Below are 22,061 nucleotides of genomic sequence, written 5' to 3'. Positions count from 1 at the left end.
CGAACTTATTTTTTCGGAATTTGTAGATAGCCATAGCCATTTCGTAGTACATCTCTTTCAATTCTGATAACTGATTGCACGCAACAACAACGGCAAGTCTTTCCTTAGCTTTCTAGCTACGTTGCTGACTGCCTGCTGGGAAATCAAATATCGGAAGAATCTCGTTTTGCCTTTTGACGAAGCAATATGCTAATCAGCGTTTTCTGTTCCTCAATGATATCTGTTACGTTTCCAGTTCCGACACTCCACATATGGAAACACGCAAAATCGCCAGGAAACGCTCAAACCACTTAGTTGTTTAGCACTGGCAGTAGTTGCCTTAGAGGGTGAGATCAAACGTGCCGTCAGTACATAGTACGAGGTAGTAGCATGAACTGTGAATACTACTGGACTCGTCCAAATTCGATCATAGCAAGCTATCATCCCCGCCATCGCTCAATTGCGATATCTTACATCGCTTATCAGCAGAAAATGTGTGTTGATGTCTTTATCGACATGTACCGGTATGGAGCAAGATAATGCTATCTCTATAAACCCACTTAATGACGTGTCGCTTTAATGTTATGAAACTGGCCTTGTAAGCTGAAGCTGAAGCTGTTTAACTGAATACATTTGAGCCTCCCTGAGTGAGCATCGGCTGTATATTTATCATGAAAAAAAGACAACAAAAAACCCTAAAGCCTTCATGACGTTCCAGGAACAAAATCAATAGGCTAGCCGACTCCCAATCGTCCATGGATGATCGGCCAAAGGCCAACTCGACTCTAAGTCTCCCAGGGGTCGGCCGACGATTGATTGTTCACTGCCGTCCCGGAAGCTGGGTCAGTCAGCCAACACTTAAAAACCCCGTAGTAACATCGTATAACTGTACCAAAAGGCAACAGATCACCAGCGAGGCAAATCTAAGATTGGTTCAGTTCTTTAAAAAGCTAAGTAGGAAATAATAACTGCCACAAGATAACCGTTAACGTGCACTTGACCTATCGTTTTCATTAGTTTAGATACGTAATTTGGCAGCTTGATCATCAACAAAACAGCCGGTGGGATGAAACTTGCGGGTCTGTCCAATCTTCTGCTAAAACTCTGTAGACATCAGTTTGTCTGCTTGTCCTAAAATTCCTAAAACCGTCCTATGAGAATCGGCAGAATTTCATCCCACCCATTGAAGGAATGCTCTTCCAGGGTGGTGTTACTTTGGACAAACTAACTAGTTTTGGCGATATTCTCGATAACTGTTAAGACTTTGTGAAAGGTTTACATTGGGAAGTTTTTTCAACTTTCATAAAATAACTACTAGGTTGAATTTCGAAAAAAACTTCGAATATTCACATGTTGCGATTCAAATGTAAAATGATTTCTATTGAAATGGTTCATAATACGTGAAACATCAAACATTGCAGTTAATATTTTTCTTGTGCAGTTTCTGGAGGGGCAACTCTTTTGCCCCGTAACGGTTAGGGACATTTGGGCCATGTCAGCACGTATGGTTTATATTCTTAGTTAGGTGAACCGAACGCGTAAAGTAGGGAAACCGTCAAGGGCCAGATGTTGCTACTAGACTGACTAAATTAGGGGAAGAGAGTTACTGCTACGGGAAAGCTGCAACGAGATGACGGAATTTCATCGCAGAATCTCGAATGGAGTGCGATGGTATAACTGAAAACGCGTACGTCTGCAATCGAATTATAGCTTATAGTGGACTGGGTATAGCGCGAGCTAGATCGGTGTTTTGCCAAGTGTATCTGTTCGATAATGAGATTCGTACTTTAGATCGTCCTTTTGAGGGTCTTTCGCCCTATATCTGTTACGTATGTTCAAGGAAGAGTTGTGAGGACTTATGTATTCTTCGTTTTGGTGAAATTCTTTTGAGAAAAAAAAATCATAAAGCTGTCATCAACCACTTACGCATTTACGTAGGGGGTATATTTTTAAAAACACTGAGAGCTCTCGCCGAAAGCTAAATCGAAATTCTATACGTTTTCCTATATCCAACACTTAGTTTTCGATACGAAGATGCTATTTCGAGTACATATACTATTCAATTTTTGCTAAGTTCTCGTATGGCCAGATAAGATTCAATATGTATAACTATATATGCAATGAATAATTCAGCACGGAAGTGGCGAAAGCCCAAATGTGACATCTGTTTCCCCTGTGTGTCAATGGAGTATGTTTTAAGAGAGACCTTTGAATGTTTTTTTGAACGAATATGTCAATCGAAAAATTTAAACGACTGATGTTGTGAAAGCTTTGATAGATTTTTCTGGACAATATTTTTAGAGAAAACATCGAAATATTAAACACATTTTTTCTATGCAAAGTACCACCTTTCCCTCGATAATATGAGTAAAAGTGCTGTATATATTCCTGTAACTAAAATGGATATCTCGGCGTGAGCAGAGATTGATCATATCCGCTTACTTACGTAACAATGAGATAAAAACAAACTCCAAGGTTACAAGCGACCAGTTCGAGCGACTTCACAATGCAGGCGCGAAGCGAAGCTGACGGGTCCTTCTAGTTATATGTTGAACATTTTTGTGCTTTTCAATAACTAAGAAGTTAAGTTAGCAAGCGGTCTGTTTGATTATCCATAGAGCGTCCATTATTTTTCTTCTCAAGCACAGCATAAGGTCTCTGCTAATACTTCATACTAATAGAACTGTATTAGACGTCATTACGTATGAGCTATAGCTAATGGCGCGATAGGCACGCGGCCAACTGTTAGCTTTTCCGGTATATATCGACGAATTCCGGTTGGCTCTCTTTGATTTATCCTCACAATGTTTTTTTCCCACACGTAAACATTAGTAATAACTCTAATATTAAATAAAAATAAGATTGGTAAGATTAGTAATATAAGTAACGCTACGCGGTCTAAATCTTTGCCAATTACTGATATTTTTAAGCGGAATTATTTAAGAATTCTTAAGACATTTTCAGTTTAGACTCGAATGGGCGTTCACTCTCCTTTATCTGTTTACCTCGTATGATATTCCGTTTAGCTAGAATAGGATTTGGCGAGACGATAGAACCCCCTAAACAAGATGCATTTAGCCAGCTCTAACAGAGCATGTCTGCATACCCGTAACGCGTTGTCCTTAACAGTAAGTAACTTTATTTATAAAGCGCTTATCGAAAACATGCGAGAGTGAAGAATCGTTCACTTATTTGTAGCAGTGCCTCATTGCACGCTTCTCTGTATCGTACAGACCCACGTCACCACTCGAGAATGATTTGTTGACACGTCGAATTTACCCTTGTTGCCAACATTTTTTTGCGTCAGATAATTTTTTGGCACAAGTCAACGAGCCGGGCATCCACCCTCCGCCGTCGGGGCCTTCGATGCGTCTACCCGCGCAGGTACGAAAACAGTGATTGTTCCGCTCAACTGGCTACAAATGCGTGCAGTGGCCTGTCAGCGAGGCGGGCTGTACTATGTGTGCTACATTCTGTGCTAAGGAAAGATGTATTTTTATAGTCTTAATATTTCTACGTGCTCAATACAGCAAGCCTTTTTTTCTTCTTCTTTAATCAAACCAATTTAATAAATCCTATGGTTTATCTGCTTTATTGATATGAAGTCCCATCTATGTGACCAGTCATCATTAAATTACGTATAGATAGATTTTGGTTTAAAAATACGTACGTGCTTTCTGAGTGCAACTCTCCGCCACCATTCCGCTTTTCTGACTAGCAAGATTTCATTTATACGTTCCTGCTGACGTAACTAGGCGGTAAAAAAAGTAACGTGGCTTTTTATGGGGTTGCCGATACGATAGTTACATATTTTGGGCGATTCTTTGCCTTTTTTGCGAAGTACCGAAGAGAATGGTTTAGAAAAACCACGTTAGCCGATCTAGATCTGTTTCGATAACTGCTGAGTTAAATATACACTAAAAGTATCCTCGGCATTATTGGCATCTGTCAGCATCATTTCCATCTCTCAGTAATAGCTCAGAAAAAGCCAGACCAGCTATCAAGCAGACGTACCAGAAGGCAGGACTATTCTGCTTAGACATTATACCAGTTTACTCTCTTGAATTTACAGTTCGTAATGCTTACTGATAATCCTGCAAGGCTTCACCTCACTCGCTATGTAACCGCTCAGTCGATCGTATTCAAAGACAAATAGAGAAATCCTTATTTTGTTATTAAAGATAAAGATGGAAAAATATAAGAAAGGCTAGGTAGAACTGTGGGTTGCTCGAGATGACGGGTGCCAGCAATGCGTCATCCTGACGTCAGGAGTCACGTATTCGCTATAGTTAGGACAGCACATAACCTAACAGGAAGTAGGCATATTAGAAGATTAGTAAAATCGAAAATTAAAAGGCAGGTTAAGAAATTCCTCTTTGTTCAAAGGATTAATGAGCTGTCTGTTATACGAAAAAGACGGTACGTGTGAAAATGAAACGAGAGTTTTTCAAAGGCTTTATCATGTACAGGCGTTGATTGACGAATTGGCGCTCGGTTACAACTACGCTATTTTTTGTCTAGCATTAAGAGAGCTTCGTCGTAGCAGCGAATTCTGACATCTTGATGCTAGCGTTTTGAGGCTATACACCGGAAGATAGCAAAGAAACCTAGCTTCGAGCAGACGCACCAGACCGTGTTGGTAGTGCAGATCGAGAAGTCGACGTGGTGTATTATTCTCGTAGGACACGCAAGCACTTCCAGGTTAGCTTCGCACGAATACGACCGATGGACGTCAGAGCTTGCCAGGTGGATCCTACAGATGTCCGATTCATGGGGACTGGCGCTTGATTGAAGTTTAAGATTAACATAGAGTTGAAGGGTCCTGGATTAGTGCGAGCCGCGCTGGATACTGCTGATGAGTGCGGTGTAAATGACGCTTTTGAAGTACATTGACATGCAGCCCCGCGTGTGGGCCGTTGAACTCGTTGACGTCCAGCAGCAGCCTTTGACGGTCACGGGGTGAGTCAGGCTGAAGGTCAGCGGGAAAAAAAATGGAAATGTTTGCTGACATTGATTATCTAGCGCAAGAGGCCTATTTTTTGGGAGACTTTTTAAAAATAGTTTTGTTTTGACCAAAAAACAGCGTAAGTTATCTCGGGGCCCGTCGGGGTGTTCTTATCTAGCTGTTGCCAGGATGGATCAGCTACTCTGGATTTCGAAAAGCAGGGACTGTACTGTCCGGGTGACTCACATATCTCTATCAAAGTGCGTTGTAATGGAAAACTCTGTCGTAACTCTGGAAAACTCTGTCAGTTAACCAGTAAAGTAGAGAATTAAGCAAAAATTAAGAGTTATTAAAGTGAATAGTTTCCTACACTTGGATGCCGTTTCATAAAGCTGCTGGAGAAAGCCCATATGAGTCCAGCAAGACCCGCTTCAGGTAGCTGCCTAATGGGGGCAAGTCCTTTGTGTTAGGCGTTTCAGCGTTGGCGTGTTGAAGAGGAGCTATGTGAGCCTATCCAAAGTCGTCCACTGGAGCTGTTGCGTGTCAGTGTAAGGGATCTGTTCAAAAAGCCAAAGGAGCTTAATAGGACGCATTTTTCACCCACACGGTCTCGCCGGGTAACTAGCCCATATTGTTTACACACTCTTGTGGGGTCGTGCACGCGCAGCGGACCCGCTAAGGAGAAACAGCGAACGCTAGATGATGACGTAATTGAACCTTTTTCTGACCATAGATTTTGCCTGCCGCCTTCGTAAAAAAGAATGATTCGGCTCGGTGTTATGTGGGCTATCGCAGATTTGAATGCGGTAAAAAGACGCCTTCCTGCTGCAAGTGTTTTCTGTTCTCAACGCTGTGCTTCTATAGCTCAAAACATGGAAAAACTGTATCTTGATTATGGGATTTTTGCGTAAAACACCCGACCAAGTGTCATACTATACGTATATACGCGTATAAGCGTGGGATAGCGTCATACTATCGCAAGAAGTTTCGTTTGTATAGAGGCTCACCAGTATCGCGAAACCACTGTAGGACTTTCAAGCACTTCAAGAGAATTTACCGACCGAAATACACACCAAGCGGCGCCAAGCTGCTCGTTCAATACACATCGAAGTAAAGAGCGCGTAGTGGCATAGCCTGATAGGCGACTTTTGGTCCAGCATTCAAACTAAAAAAATGTTTGACCATTATTGGAATAATAATGGAGTTTCATCTATATCCGTACGAGCGGCGCTTTACGGTGGCCACCAACAGTAGTGCGCTAAAATATCTGCTAGATAAGAAAAGCCTTCTTCCAAAGTTGGTCTGATAGGTCCAGGAGTTGCTAGAATACGATTTTAAAATCCGTCACTGGAGTCATACAGCCGATCTCACCGCCGATGCCCTATCACGTCTACACATTGTAACACTGCAAAGCGAAACTTTGCTGCGGACTACAACTCTGACTCCGTATCAAGTACAATGCACCGACTAGCACGCTTGCAGTGGGCTCCGGAGGTAAGCAGGCTTCAGAAAAGCAAAAAGGCAGCCTTGCCGTAAAGGGGAAGGTGGCCGAATTTTTATTGCGTAAGGCCACACTTTACCGTTTTATGCCATGGGGTTTCCGACCGGTCTTCCGGCTCACGGAGTAAGGGCGAGGATTTGAGAATATATTCGTAGGAATCTACCTAAAAGCAGTCACCGTCGGTTGCCCTAGAAGCTCGTGTATCCGTTGACACGACCTTTCGTCAAGGTGGGTTTAGATTTTATAGGACCACTGTACGTTTCGAAAAATCCTTTGTTCATTCTGGTGAATATAGACTTCTGCACTTATTTCGCTTTCGTTTTCCCAGCTTGTCGAATAACAGCCCAGCTCGTGTAAAGGGCACTATGTTTTTTAGAGCTGCTACAAAGTCCTAGACCGTATTGTACTGAACAACGCAAGCTAATTTCGAGGTTAGCACATCGAGAAGTATTTGGCATGCTCAACATTCGTCATGTGAAGGTTGCCCTAGCCCGCCCGCAAATATGCCGACCGGTGGAACAGACGATCCACAAAAGTATAAAACGGCTATCTGTGCGGTTGATGGAAACGCCCGGCTCCTCCTCTTGATTATTACAACGGTCGTATCCATGATGAATAATACAGTAAATGAGGTTTTAGCACCGAGTTACCCAATCAGGTTGTACTGCCCGATGGTCGCGGCCCCACTCGGTCACTTTGTATCCAAACTATAAAAGGTGACATACGTTCAGGTTCTACGGTGGAGTCTAATCCTTGAAAGAACCCCTCTTTAGCGCCCGATGTTTCCTGAAGAGTTCGTCGTCCTGCGCCACTCTTACGAACCTACTGACACGTTCATAATGTTGCTGTGTAGTATCGACCTTGAGTAGAGCGTTGAGAGGCGGGTCACGGGCTAAATTTAGTGTTTATGCAACCCATGGCAATGGCGTATCACCGCCAATTTAAAATGTATGAAATGAGGCGCGGAATGAAGACATCTTGCCCGGGAGCGTGGTCGGGTGAAACGGAAGCAAAATATATATTGTTGTGACAAACGTATATTCGGATTGAATCGTTTTAGGGTACCAAATTTGATAGCTATACTTTATATATATATATATATATATATATATATATATATGCACGTACATATATAAGGTACAGAATATAAACTGGGATAAACTTTGGTGGGTTGCTTGTCATAAAGGGCGTGTGTCACCCAGTATCTTTTTCACCAAAATAAGGCTAGTCCTTTCTAGAGCAAAACATCATGGCGGAAGACAGTGCGTTGTTTCCACGATCTGAGCAAGGGTCACCATTAGTTCAGTCTCTCTGCGCGGGACGAGCCTCCATCGAGCTTCTAGATTTTATATTTTATTCAAAATCGACGGTCCACATTGCAAGCTTTCGTGCGGCTCCTGAAAGTTAGATAAAGATGCTTGAGGGAAATCGGCATATTTTCAGCACAGTTTAGATTTAAAAAAGGCTATTAACGATTAAAAGACATTTTTGACACATGTAAATTTAAGGTTCAGTCATTCAGATAAGTTTCAACAGTTAGCTTTTTGAAACTTTTTGCACCATTGTACATATGTTGTATTTATTTTATCGTTTTGAGTTTGGTTTTTTATCACCCAAGTTTAATTCGGTTAACACTCTTCGTATGTAGCGTATCCGCGATCTAATTGACCAAGAGTAAGGCATAAGGTCCTTATCTAGATAGTGCACCTGTTCCAATATCCCTAACGTGAGCTAATGAGCCTTCCGACGCTTCTAGGTATTGTTCGTGTAAGTTGTTCATAGGTACGAAAAAAAAGCCCTAGAAGCGAGTTGTCAAATCGGTTAGCTGCCTCGGATCAAAGTTGAACTAAGGTGCAGCTTTTGTCTTCAGTAAGAAGGCCGAGTAGTCAAATGAGCACGACGGGCTTTAGGCGAATCATGACTTATCGAGCTGCTGCTTCATCAGACTGAAGAGGGCCCGCTATATAATCTTTATTATACGGAAGTTCATTGTTGAAACTTCATATTCATTTTTCCGTAGCATGAAAATAAGTTCTTGCTTTTGAGTTTGATTTTTGTATAACCTGGTTCATCTTTATTAAAATACTTATTTGAGTCCTATCTCCTCCAGCGTTGCTGGAAGGGCTCTAAAAGTTGTACTTTGGACTTTGTGTAACTTTGGAGAAGGCTACACAGAAAGAGGGATGTTGAATCGGTTGCCTAATTTATAGCTCTAATTGTTTGTCCTGACTTTCTAACACACTGCTTAGCTCGGCGCTACAATCGTCAAGCATTTTTGAGAAATTCAGTACCACATAAAGAGTAGGCGTATCTACAACTACCGCCTATGTGCACAGAGCCTAATTCATAACTTTGTAATTGACTGTTGTGTCTGTTGACTGACCTTTTTTACATAAGATACTAAATCTAAGCTATTTCAATACGCTGCACTAACGAGAAAGCTTGAAATAGATACCGGAAAGCGAGGTATGAAGCTTGCGAATAATCAGGAGAGTCCAATAAGGTTAGGTTAGGTTGGGCGATCTTTATTTATAGACTTTTCTTTGAAATCGGTTCAGTACTTGGTGCGTCGACTTCGCGTGTTATTGATTTCTTCGTATACGAGATCTGGACGAGGTCTAACGTTCCTTGCGCGAGAAACACCCCTTAGTAAGCGTCTGCAAACCTACTCAAATGGGAACAAACGATGTACAAATGAAGATTACTTAATTTCACGCAATTTGCACTCCCGTACCATGCGTGAAATTAAGTATATATATATATATCCACGCTCAAGTTATAAGCGAATATATTATACATGTTCGCTTATTACTTGAAAATTTGAAGACACCGTACGTGGGGTAAGCTTGAAGCGAAACGCGAAAACACCTGTTGCGTGTTGGGAACCCTTCGCCTAAAGCAACGCTTCACGAAAGCACTGGACGTAAACTCGAGAGATTATAGTCCGTATAGTTGCTCTAACGAGCGCTTACAAAAAATATGAATGTTTCCGCTGTTCGAGAAGATCCTGATAGCTACCACTCGAGAATCCATTGGGCCAATCGTTTTAAGCACCAGCTCATCTAATGGACTGTCAGATCAGATAGTAATCTAATCAATACAACTGGCGGACTGCAAATTGTACCGCGCAAATCTTCTAGATATGCTTGAAGATATTTCTATAGCAAGGAAACGCTCAACGTAGAGCAATAAACAATCGCAGATCGCTAGTCCCCCTGGGAACGCTAATAGTGCTAACAGAGGACATGTTCTGCCCTACAGCATCCAACCCACACTACCCGGAACATGATTATTTTATAATCAAGTGATAAGCGTCAGATCGCTATAAATCAGTTGTCCTGCAGTGCAACAGAAAAGAATCGTAGCAATTACCTATTATGCTCAGTTACATGATGAAGTATAGATATTTGTGTTCTACACATACAAGAAAAAAAGCTAAGGCCTGTTTTACGTCTTGTTTCTTCACTAAAGTTAAATTACATTACGTTTTTTCGTCCAAACTACTTTACGCAGTATTTCTATTACTCGTGTCCAACATCATATGCGCTCAGCATTTCGTCATGGTATATTCAATTAGAGACGATATAATCTCATCAAATAATGTGCTAATAAGCGCTTTACATGTTTGTTTCAAATGATAACCTTTTAAAAAAAATACAAAAAAAATGCCGAAATACAAATCGGCATATTTAATCTAATTTGGAATAAAAGCAAGTTTATTAATAATAAACTTTATGGCTAGGTTGGCTTGATCTGTATTCATGATGCTAACTTGGATTTAAAGAATAATCTATTTAGATATCGTATAGTAATACATGCCTGGTGCCTTCGATGCGTACGTCAATGTATCCCTTACATGGCATAAAAGGCCATAGTAGGTGTGTATCCGGCACTTCGTTCGCCCTTCGCTAACCTTTACTCCGCCGTCATTTGCATTTTATTATCGCTACCTGTGCCAGTATCTTCTGGCCAGTGCAAACACCAAACCTAATTTTTGACACTTTACAAATTCAATGTCTCGCCATTTTCCCAGCGCGCACAAACTTTCCATTTACATATCAGTATATACGTATCAGTGGCAAGCAAAAATACGTCGATACGTATACAATGGCGTTTGATGGGCGAATTTTGCTCACGTTTAGCTAACTTATTGATTAGTTACACAACACTCGCATGCGTGTCATGCCTGGAAAGCTTGCGCGGTTTTAGCCATCTTCTGCCTTATCTTTACAGAGCTTAGTTACATTCTCTTTGTACACCACCTCGTGCTTTCATTCACGTAAGGTTGCCAATTTTCATAGTGCTTACTTCGTAAAAACACGCGCGTTATCTTCGAACTGATCCATGATGCTCGTTTATGACAGGCTCGTACCCAGCAATCAGTAAAATGACGGATCGAATACCTGGTAGACTAAAAATAATATAAGGTACATTTCATCTAGAACGTCATTTTGATAGAGATATATCTAATATTTCTAGGTTGAACACACTTTTAAAAACTCACGTCATGCGTCTATACGTAACCTACTTTTTTTCGTCGTCCTTTATATTGTAGCATATGCTTCCAATGTGTGCTTTCCTCGTGTGTCCGCAATTCTATAAGACATGTCGACTGCCATGACTTTTTTGTACGATCCAAAAAGTTATTAATATTTACTTATTTTATCTTTTTTTTTTAATTTTATTCCCTATAAACGTGTGAGTAACTTGGCGTACGCAGTGGGGTACGTTTATAAGAATGTACTGCAGTAACGACCAGTGGCAAAATCTGTGGCGCGTTGGTATGCTTACCTGCAAAGGAAATTGAATCAGATATTAAAATAATGATCAGGTCTTTTAGCCGTTTGTTTTAGGTAAATATCTAAATAGGGCAACTGTGTCTTGTAATTTCTTTCTGAGAACTAGGGGAAGTTTTTCTTAACATTCAGTATCGGTTCAATTTTAACAATGTTGATGGCCAATAGAACGCTACGACAGTGTTTTTTATATATATACAGTTTACCTGTAACTCTGCAACAAGTAACGTGTCCTTAACGACTTATAAATCAATTAAGGTGCTTTGAACGATGAGAAACGTCTCTGGGGCAACCCTTTTAATACGGTGAATATCTTATATTGGGGTAGAATGCGAGTATTTTTTATATTATAATATCACGGCCTATCGCTAAAAGTGTGACCACATTTGTTTTTTTAGGGTTGTGGTTTGGAGCCGCCGCCGCCGCCGCCGCCGCCGCAATCCACTTGAAGCTTTTTTGGAAAATTTCTTTTGTTAAAACGGCTTAGAGCATGTCTATGACTTCGTGTTAATACATCGACTGTAACAGAAGAACGTAATGCCCTTTTTCCTGTAGCATCATTTTAACCCGCCTATAGCCTGCCTGTCTCAGAATTCAATGTGCAAAATCAAGCCTATCGCGAATTCGTAAAATGCTCCTATAAACGATCGCAAGTCGCATTATAACAATAAAACGTTATATTAAGTTTAAGGGAGAAGGAGAAAATGACATTTTATACAAAAAGCCTACCTTATGCTTTATTTCATAGCAAAGGTGGCTATTGGGCAGAATTTCTCAGGACCATTACCGTTATTATTATTAAGCTCGTTACACGATGCGATTATTGAAGAGCTGTGCAAGAGGACGCTCTATACTATAACAACAAAAGCCAGTTTCAACATCGTTACCATGTGCTACTTTTCTGAAGGAAATTGCCGTTCGTACATATTGGCCTCCCTCTTGACAGCGTGCTTATTAATTTCTAACGGGTATATTAATTCGTTTACAGGCCGCAGGCTTTAATGACTTTAGGTGCTAGGCGTTTTCGTAAAATCACCGGTTGAAAACACCCAAGGAACGGGCCGGTTCTCTCAGCTGTCGGTAAGCTGTCGAGCGTGGGGTCTCTTTTTTTCAAGTTCTGTTGTGACTAACATCAACTCCAAGAAGTGGTAAGTTCCTTGCATTTACATATGCAGCTCCGTGCATTGACTGGCATGTATTTTTCAGTAGCGAAACGCACAAAATATTCACCTCAGGTATAAGGCATAAAAGCTTGTATGAAGCAAATGGCTTGAATCAATATTGTCATAATAAATAGAGCTGAACGAAACTGCCTGGCAGTATCGCGCTAAAAACGAGCCACCTAAGTTGCATAGAACAACAGCACGATAAACCATACCAGCGAATTTTGTTTACGATCATTCATTACCGAGGAAAACAGCTTTTAAAGTATTACGGAGCAGCTGGACGCGTGCGGCACGAGATTTTTTACTACATATTTTGTTTTGTGAACCAGTCAGGGGGGGGGGGGGCACAGGGAAGGGACATTTCAGAAAAACAAACCTTCAATGTGGCACAAATGGCTTCGTATAAAAAAGGTCAGGGCTGCATTGGTCCCTATACCACATTCGTCCAAGCTCGCAGCCTTTGTTAATGACTGAACAAATTCGTATGTAGTAGTGGCTGCATCGGTGGTTTCACTGACGCTAGAGTTGGTGTACTTCTGTATACATGCAAGACATCCATGAGGTTCGGTGATGGAAGGGTAGTAAGGAAAAATACCGGAGTAACTATTGTTCAGGCTGTCACCAAGCACCGCACGCCGAAGCCATTCATTGCTTCATTTACCCGCTGAACAAAAGATGAGAAGCGAAAAAACGAAAATTGAAATTCTAATTTCATAATAAAAAAAAAAGAAATAAAAATCTTGGCTACAATTTTTCCCAGTAGACCCTAATGACAAATTGCAAGCCAAACATAGTAGCCTTCGGCACGAATGAACCTCACCTTTAGCTATCAGAAGCGACAACGGTATTACAAAACACACACAATTTTTCAACCACAAATCCCTCATACTTGTGACTTAGTGATATCACTGCCTCATGAGGACGACCTAAGAAACAAATCTACCTGTCTTTCATTATGGAGAAAATTTAATGTTATATTCAGTGTGCTCAAGTAGGTGCTTGCTGTTTTACGATAAAATCTAATCGGCACCCTATATGTTTGTCTATAGCTACCTAAAATAACTCCTTTAACTTTTTGAACCCACACATATTGGATAGGTTGACCCCCTACTCCGATGTTGCTGAGTGAGTCGAATCAACTAATTCGTCTAAGGCTGCGTCAGATCATGACTTCGGATGCATATTTATAGTAATGCACTAATCCCATAATTCAATTATCACTGAAAAAACCATCATACTCAAGCTTGTTAAGCCTTACACTGTGTTCCTGATAGACTGACCTTTATGCTAAAGTAGTCCTGTGCTGAAGGCCATCTTTCCCAAAGTGTTACCGTTTTATCTCCCGACTTGTATATTGTTGCTAACTTTTCAAATGATAACCCTTAGTGTCACGTAATTCACTTATTACGTTATTTAAAGCAGATCGCAACTTTCGAATCATATAGGTTAGAACCTATCCTTTGTTTTTTTACATATTCAAGCCAATGTTCCTCAACAGTTATTTACATCATTGCCGATGTCTTGAACTGACAATACGACACACTACGACGCCTACCGACCTTTTCAATTCATGGCGTCTTTAGAAATCACCAGGATTTAAATATGGGGACTAAAGCTATCGCTCGTAAAGTTTTTTTTTTTAAGTCAGGCTGTAGTTGATGCGTGGCAATCACAGTAAGTCACAGTTAATCACAGTAAGTGAATCGAATGCCGCATCGTATATAAAACTCTTTAGAAATTAAAGCTATATAGAAGCGTTGGTTGTTTTTCTTTTCGCGCAGAACTTTGTAACCGTGAATGTCGCTGATATTCATTGTGAGCACGAGCGCCAGCGTTTATTAGTCTCTATTCAAGACTATTACTAAAGAAGCTGTACGACTCCCAATCTCGATCATTCTCCAGTCGGTGACATAGACTGAACTATGTCTCGTTTATGGTGACGATGTCCTGCAGGTAGATTTTTATACTAAACGTACCTTGACCTGTCTTAAACAAAGTTCGAGAAGGATCATGGTTTTGTTTTTCATCTTTTGTTCTTACGTTACGATATTATTACACATTTTGAAAAAATCCCATACCGATCTTGTAGAATGCTAACTACATATGCAGTGTTCTACTGAGAAGTTTTACAGCCTTCGTATACGTTATCTCCATGATCTTGGACCTTGTTTTTAAAACAATAGCACCAGTAACAGATTATCGCTTCACAAAAGGTCCCTTGTCCTGTGTTTTCATAAATCTTCTATGAATTCCAGTAGCGCCATAGATAAAGGCTTGACAACTGAGCATTAAACAGTATATTTAAACTCTAAACTCTTTATTCTTTGATTATAGCCGTAAACAGCCAATGCACTCGATGTAAATATTCACGAATTTTCATCTGTTTGTGGCGCGCAGTTTTAAAGCTATGTAAATCATTCGACCTACTAAGTAGCCCCGGACAAGTTAGTGCTTGGAACTACGATAGTCAATTGACTTTATCATAGATTGTGGACACCTTATGCGATACAGGTATGTATAGCTTAATCATACACGTTACGAGTACCAATAAAATAGCGTACTGCTCACTAACGGGCCGTAAAACTACGGAATAATAAAAGATGAAGTAATTAGTTTTTTTCTCTAATAAACTTTCCTTGCAATTAATAGAACTATGGCGGATATGTCCATGAAAATCTAAGGACATCATGCGCACTCCTGCCAGTATATGTAAAAAGTGTCCTGACCCTCATAATCAAAACTGTGGTTCAAACGAAACCCTAAACTACATCCTCTCGACCTGTTGTCACTGGGCGTTTTCCTTCGAAAGCTTTAGTCGGTCAAACAAAAGCAAAAAATGTTACTAAAACAAGTTACTTGGTGCTTTGTGGCAAATTCACTTGTGCCAATGTGAAAATTTCCTGCAACTCGGAGAACATTGCTATCAATTACTTTTGGGAAAGATAGGCAAAGGGAACGCTGAAGTAGAAAGTAAGCATTTGGGTTGATGCTGAAAGAATCCTTTCTTATTGATTTTCATAGAGTGGCAACGGAGCGAAGATACCTTGGATCTCTTCGCTCCGTGAGTTGCTAGGGCGCGACCTGTCGCTTCTTCTTCGCGCAGAATAATGCGCGTTAACTATGTGCCATTCTTTACTGTCGGCGTCGTCTTTGGGACGAAACGTTGCCACCTCCATCCCATCATTACCATCACTAGCTTTATCTATGGTTCAGATAAATCGACAACCATATATATATATATTAATATATATAACTATATATTAATAAGAAGAAAAAGGTTTGTTAGTTAACAAAGAGCCTAGGTTTATTTTTAAGAATTTTAAATCTAGCTGTATAACCTCTATAACCTAAGAATTATGTCAAAACGTTCCTTCATTTTATTTGTTAATAAGGTATTGCATTGAATTTTTATTCATGTTTATATTTTTTTTATAGCTTGTCCTGTTGAAAAGTTGTTTATCGTCTTTCAAGTAGTCACCAGAAAATTTTGTTTTTCTTAACTCGCCCTTTTATCTATTCATTTTTCAGATTTAACCAAAAGAAAAATGGGTTTTAATGCTGGGTCTAAAAGCACAAATAGCTAGCACTTTGACAAAATATAAACATGGATTGAAAGGTGCTCTTCGATGAACTTCCGGCGATTACCAATAGAGGGTGTCATTTGCCGTCGCGGTTTGTCTCTGCTTTGAAAAATTTGATGGCGCGTTTACGGACGATCTTGGAGGAAACTCAATAGTTTCGTACCTCTGCGAAATAACACTGCTGACAGCAGCTACGCAGAAGATGCTCACTAAAAACAAGAGGATAGTGTTGGAGAAGTATGCTTTTGACTTTACAAATGATTTTATCCCGTTGTAGTACGCGAACATATAACTCGAACCCTCTCAACTAACTACGCAACAACATGTTTTACTGTGGACATCGCACAGATCTGCCGTCATGATTTGTTACCGTACTGTAAGCGTTAACTCTCAGAGATTGTTTCTAACTGGACTGTTTGTAGGACTATAAATAGCTATAGATACCCGACCGGACGGTGACGAAATACGCAACAGTACCCTTCGTACAGAATAATGACTAATTAGAAAAAAGTACAGGATTACCAGGCCTATTCTACTCGAGCCGCCAGATGATTTTGTTTCTCTACGCGCTAAAACTGTTCTATTATTACGTCCCTGAAACGGCAACACATGTCACGTACAATTCCTATCGGTAATAGCCTACACATAGGTATAGGCATAGTGCTTACTTATTGTTAAAAAAAAAAAATGATTGGCAGAAGAATACCTAGTCCGTTTAACTTACACACATGGACACGCCTGATCTTCGTATCCCAATTTAGTACGGTTATATATATTTCGAACACCGTTTCAAAGCTAGTTATTTCCAATGCGCCGCTGAACTGTAAAGGGAGATAATAACTATAGCACATCAGGTTGTGCTCATCATCCGACATTGGAAACTGGTAGAGCACAAAGTTAAAGCCCAAGCTATCATCTAAAAATCGCGCTATACGTCTGACATATGTAAGGAAAATATGAAGAGCAGACTCTAACCAACACGAACGATATATACACGAACTTCGCCGCTAGCCACGAACGAGGTAAGTTGTCTCGACCCGTCCAGGCCAGGCCTGTCTGTCTCCTTCTAAACGATCAGTTTAAATAAAAATATATAGAGATTACTTAGAACCAGTGTATTGTATCTCGCCTGCAAGTGTACAACACTACAAAAGTACTTTTCCAAAGCCAGAACGGTTGGGTGGGAAATGTTCACTTGTTTTGTAAACCTTTTTCGCCGTATAGACACTTTATTTAATAATAATAATAATAAACAGGACAAAAATCGCATTTTGTTTTAAAGACTGCAAAGCTTCTTGGGTAAACCTAAATGAGTTTGCTTGATGATAAAAACAGATTGAATGAACCATATTTCGAAAGCAATGCAGCTACGATTTTATCTGCATAGTCCAAATACTATTTAGGCAGCTTCACGTGACCGTTCTGAGAGTCTAGATAGTTGGAAGTCTTTACCGCATCACTATTAGTAGGTGGATCAGTGCTGCTTTCAGTGAAGTATAAATTCTTCACGCGTCCGATTATTATGTTGAACTCGACGTAGAAAGGAAGGATCAAATCGGATATAGATTCCTTCGGTAAAAGCGCCAGTCGTTTAACGGTTTATTGAACATAACTAGAAGGCGGGAGCGCCTATAAGCATCAACGAACACTTTATCAGCGTTAGAGCCTTGTTTTTCTTCAGTCTTCAACAGATCGACAGTCTTCAACAGATAGAGTGCCTCCGGTTTGATGTTCCGTGCATTTATTTAGATGGAACGCGGCAAAGAATTATTCAGAAGTGGTACCTGCTGCTGAAAGTGGTTCACCTATAGATGAAAAAAAAAAACACGAAGATGCTTACAGTGCCCTATAAAGAGAATTCTGTACCGATTTAAGCACTTAAAAAAAAAAAACGTTACCTAAGCCTAAATACGTGTAAATGGTAGCATCAAGGTAGATTAAACCGCATTGTAAACGTGCTGATATTAGCTACCCTCTCAAGTAATGAGCTATGTGCCTGTTCGTACTCGAGTTTAGCTGCGATAAACGTTATCCATTCAGTAACTATGGATTCTAATATGCATGAATTTTGAATTTCCAACTTCAAAGACACGTTCGTAACATGGTGGTATCTGTTCAGGAGTTAGGAAGTTTCAAATGATATTGTAAAAAAAGTTAAACTTTGACGGTGTAGTGACTTTTCGACGACAGGACTACTATGTGTTTCTATATTCAGTTACAAATCACATAACGATAAATTGTTGAACGGAAGTTTTTAGTTCGGGTGAAACTACATAGGTTCAGCGAAAACCGGGCCGAGGGTTTACCCATAAAAACATGCATTATAGGTTACCATACCTTAGGGTGGAAACAGCAATCACAGGCGTATAACATGGGGCTAACGAGTGTGTAACGTCAGTGGGCAGAACCGTAAATCAGACGTTCATCATTTTCGAAACGTAGAATCGTGAACGTGAATCATAGTTCATGACAACTTGGCCTTCCGACCGAAAATTTGACATACCGATGTAACTAATAATATCGTGCACAAACGAGTACGGCATCATTGATACTGGAATCGAATGACACCCATCGTCCTTCGTGCTACGTTAAAATCTCGACCTAGGCAAGGGTCACTACCTACATACGTTTAGACTTGCATCCAGGTTTAGTTTTTGGCAACGTCATCAAGTACAGGGCCATTCGAATCGGGCCCTAGAGAAGGGGAACTTGAAATATTATATACCTATTCAACCTACAAACGCTGCAGGTGAACCATTCACCGATAGAAACTGAGTGATAATGTTACACAGTTACTAGATTTCGTATGACAGCAGGCATTAAAAGTCTGAGTAAACCTTGAAATTTCAGTTGAATATCCGTTATAGTAAACAATACTAATACGAACGTAACGCGCACGCGGTTGAAAACAGTGAATAACTCTCTGCCTTTCTACGTCAAATATTATAACGTGACGTTATTTATAGCGTCTAGTTCAATCACAGTGCACTTATTATTGACAAAGACGCCATGTTTATGCAGCTTTTAGCTTGTGTACGCACAAAAATTAAGATATATTTAAATCGAACTTGGGTTTGATTGTAAGCGGTGCGATCATCTCCGCCTAACTGGGAAGGAATCTAAAGTTACACGTATATGGCTAACGTTATTGTCGCTTAATATTAGTTCTGGCTACCAGCGCGAGACGGGCGAAATATAGCACTGATTTGTTGGCTAGCAAAATAAGAGTCCGCCATGTCTGCTAAAATCCAGAATATTCTAGGTACAAATAGCAAAATGGCTATAATAAAAATGAGATGGCATTCGTTAGTTATTCCACGCGCTAGTTTCGTATATCTATTGCAAGCGTATGATAGGGAACGCCACAGTTCCTATTTGATTTTACCACGACCTCGATGAAATATGGTTTTTCAAACACGGGTAGAAAAAGGATATTTTCCTGTTTAGGAGATCACTTTTCACTCTCTTAAATGGTCTAAGTAAAAGAAATTCATGGTAAAGGAACTTCATTTATATATTGTCGAATAAACAGTAACGGTTCATTAGTAAATGGCAACATAAGTACAACAGCAAACGTAACTGCAAGCTGCTGCATAGTATCTAGGTCCAACCTAAGTCTAAGTGTAGGAAAACTTCGAAAAACCTAGAACAAAAAAAAAAAGTAACAACTATTTATATACTGCCTCCGACCGAACAAATAGCTTATTCAAACCCCGTGTCGGCGTTAATGAGTACAGTTATTTCGGTAAAGCTATGTCTTTTGGATGTTTATAAGCTCGTTAAGTATGCCTCTGCGTAAATATAGGTTATCTTGTCTTAGGAAACGCAGGATAGGCTGCTTTAGAATAGATCCTTTCTTGCGCCTAATAGAACAAGACGATAAGAAGCATAGTGCAAGAAACGCCTTTAAACAGCCCTGGGCGTATGTTAATCGATCTGTTATGTTATTCAGGGCTTACTATTCTTTGTGGCTACGGTCTGCACGCTAAGATAAGGGAAACATATTCAGATAGATCTGATCTGATATCTACTGCAACGAGTAAACAGCACAGAATCACAGCATAGGGATAAGTTTTTTTAAATATTTAGAAGCACCTTATGTGCTGTATACTCATACATGCCTATTTATCACAGACATTACTTTTAGAGTGGCAGTTCTCCATTATAACTACTAGCTCTCTGTCCTCTCTCTGTGCGGGCGTAATCGATTCGACGCTGGCCGGGAAACTTCGTTGAAACCAATGTTTTCTAAATGTTGATTAAAATACAAATTTTCACTGTTTCAAGATCATTCAATAAGCTGTTACGTTGAAAGTCTCAGCCGATTTAACTTAGGGGATCACCTGTCATTAGGCGCACCTCAGATTTCGATGCCAAAGTCCTTCAGTTAATCGTCTGTTTATCGTGCAAAAAATAAAAATCGAATGTATCTTGCCCTTTTTGTGAGCACTTATTTTTTTCACAAGGTACAGCATTTGTACCATAAAGTACTAACTGTCTAACAATGTGTACTTTTAACATAAGATTAGTCACGATAAATCTGTGTGGCAGCATCGTGAGAATACCGAAACAAGGAACAGCTAGTCTGTGTTATAATATCATACGTTATAGCCTTGCTTCCGCTGCATTCACTGACGCAGATTCGAATGAATAATCTATGTACCTCCGCTTAGCACGGGTCTCTGCGACGGTCTATCTGCCACAACGGTCGAGCTAGAGGTCGAGCGCACGCGGTAAAATTCAAACAAACCGTTTTCTTTTTTTCGCGTTTCATTACAGTTGGGTACAGTTCAACACAAGCCTCACCGCCTGATAACTTAAATACCCATAGCACAATACATAGCGAAACAGGATGAACAAGTACAGAGAGAGATGATTACCAGATTAGGCTCCAAGTTTTAGTATATGATTTCAGTAACCGTTCGAGTAGAAACAATGTACCTCTATATAGTCACGGACAAGTGGATAAATAGCTAACTGTATAGTGGCTGTTAAGTGTGCTGCCAAAATTCAGAGAACAGCTCTGTGGCCGCTTAGGTAGTACTCTGTATTGGTCCTAACGCATAGAGAAAAATACTTACCACTTGTGTAATTAAAATCCTTTAATAGTTGATCTTTGCTCTGCTCAGATAACCGAAGTTGTTTTGCATCTCTAAGTACGCATACATGCCTCCATATTGAAATGAATGCTACAGTATATCATGGACTTAGCTTCCTATAAATGCGGCTCGTAAAAGGTCGATTGCAAAAATGATGTTTTACATTTGTGCGAATATTAACTGTAAGTTGAATCTCCGAAAGCTTCTCGATCCATAGGGATCATTCAGTAGCGAAGTTCGTACGAAAATCGATCAATCAATCGGTTTTTTGATTCTTTATACTCTTTCTAGTACCGTAAATCTTTCCCTAAACAGTATTCTAAGCGTATACCTAAAATATTTTTTTGAATTAGCTCCAAAAAAACTGCATAATTTTAGGTCGACTAGTCGAAATCGGAAAAATTCAGAGTAAACTGAAAAAAATAGTTAATAAATTACTAACGAATCCGTTCGGACTATTTGACTTAACTGTAAAAACAACTTTCGGAACAATATGCTTTCGTTCTATTTCATCATAGGAATCTAGATGGATATAAACATGCGTCTTTGAGCATTTCAGTGGAGCCCGCTTTGCTTGCCTATCATCCACTTAATAGAAACTTTTTATCAACTATCTTCATCTAGACTACAATTAAATGTAAGACATCAAATAGTATTTCATTCTCTTTCTGAATAAACAGCCATCTATATTCATGTAAAACAAAAAAAAGGAAGATGTATCTATCTCATTGGTAAAAACTATCCAAAAATCGAACAGGACAAATTCGAACAGGAACAAAACAAAGGCCGAAACAGTGAGCGCTATGTTGATCGGTAAAGTCGCCTGGTTTGATTTCGAAGAGGTGCCAACTTCTTTGCCGGGATTTTTGTTCTAAAATCGCCTCGCCTCATCTAATAGAATTATGGGGCTTATACGCTCCCCCCCCCCCCCCCCCCCTCCCACAAAGTTACGAAGCAAACGCCCTTCAAATATCTCGAACGACAACCACTAAAA

General features: G+C 40.0%; 1 protein-coding gene and 2 long non-coding RNA genes across 3 annotated transcripts in view; 1 reads left to right on the top strand and 2 right to left on the bottom strand.

The window, feature by feature from the left end:
* The window catches only part of LOC111245672 (histamine H1 receptor-like), a 156,417-nt gene that overhangs the window by 100,326 nt on the left and 34,030 nt on the right, over nt 1–22,061 (bottom strand). The window lies entirely within an intron of this gene.
* The window catches only part of LOC147757781 (uncharacterized), a 44,604-nt gene that overhangs the window by 4,381 nt on the left and 18,162 nt on the right, over nt 1–22,061 (top strand). Inside the window, exon 2 of the long non-coding RNA XR_015322225.1 lies at nt 12,210–12,369. This is a non-coding gene — a long non-coding RNA (uncharacterized LOC147757781). The remainder of the gene's footprint in view (nt 1–12,209; nt 12,370–22,061) is intronic.
* LOC147757782 (uncharacterized) overlaps nt 8,925–22,061 on the bottom strand; it is a 28,773-nt gene continuing 15,636 nt past the window's right edge. The window contains exon 4 of the long non-coding RNA XR_015322224.1: nt 8,925–9,090. This is a non-coding gene — a long non-coding RNA (uncharacterized LOC147757782). The remainder of the gene's footprint in view (nt 9,091–22,061) is intronic.

This window comes from Varroa destructor, unplaced genomic scaffold (genome assembly GCF_002443255.2).
Source record: "Varroa destructor unplaced genomic scaffold, Vdes_3.0 BEIS01000002.1, whole genome shotgun sequence".
NCBI lineage: Eukaryota > Metazoa > Arthropoda > Arachnida > Mesostigmata > Varroidae > Varroa > Varroa destructor.
The sequence above is the reverse complement of the archived record's forward strand: the minus strand, read 5'-3'. Positions and strand labels throughout refer to the sequence as shown.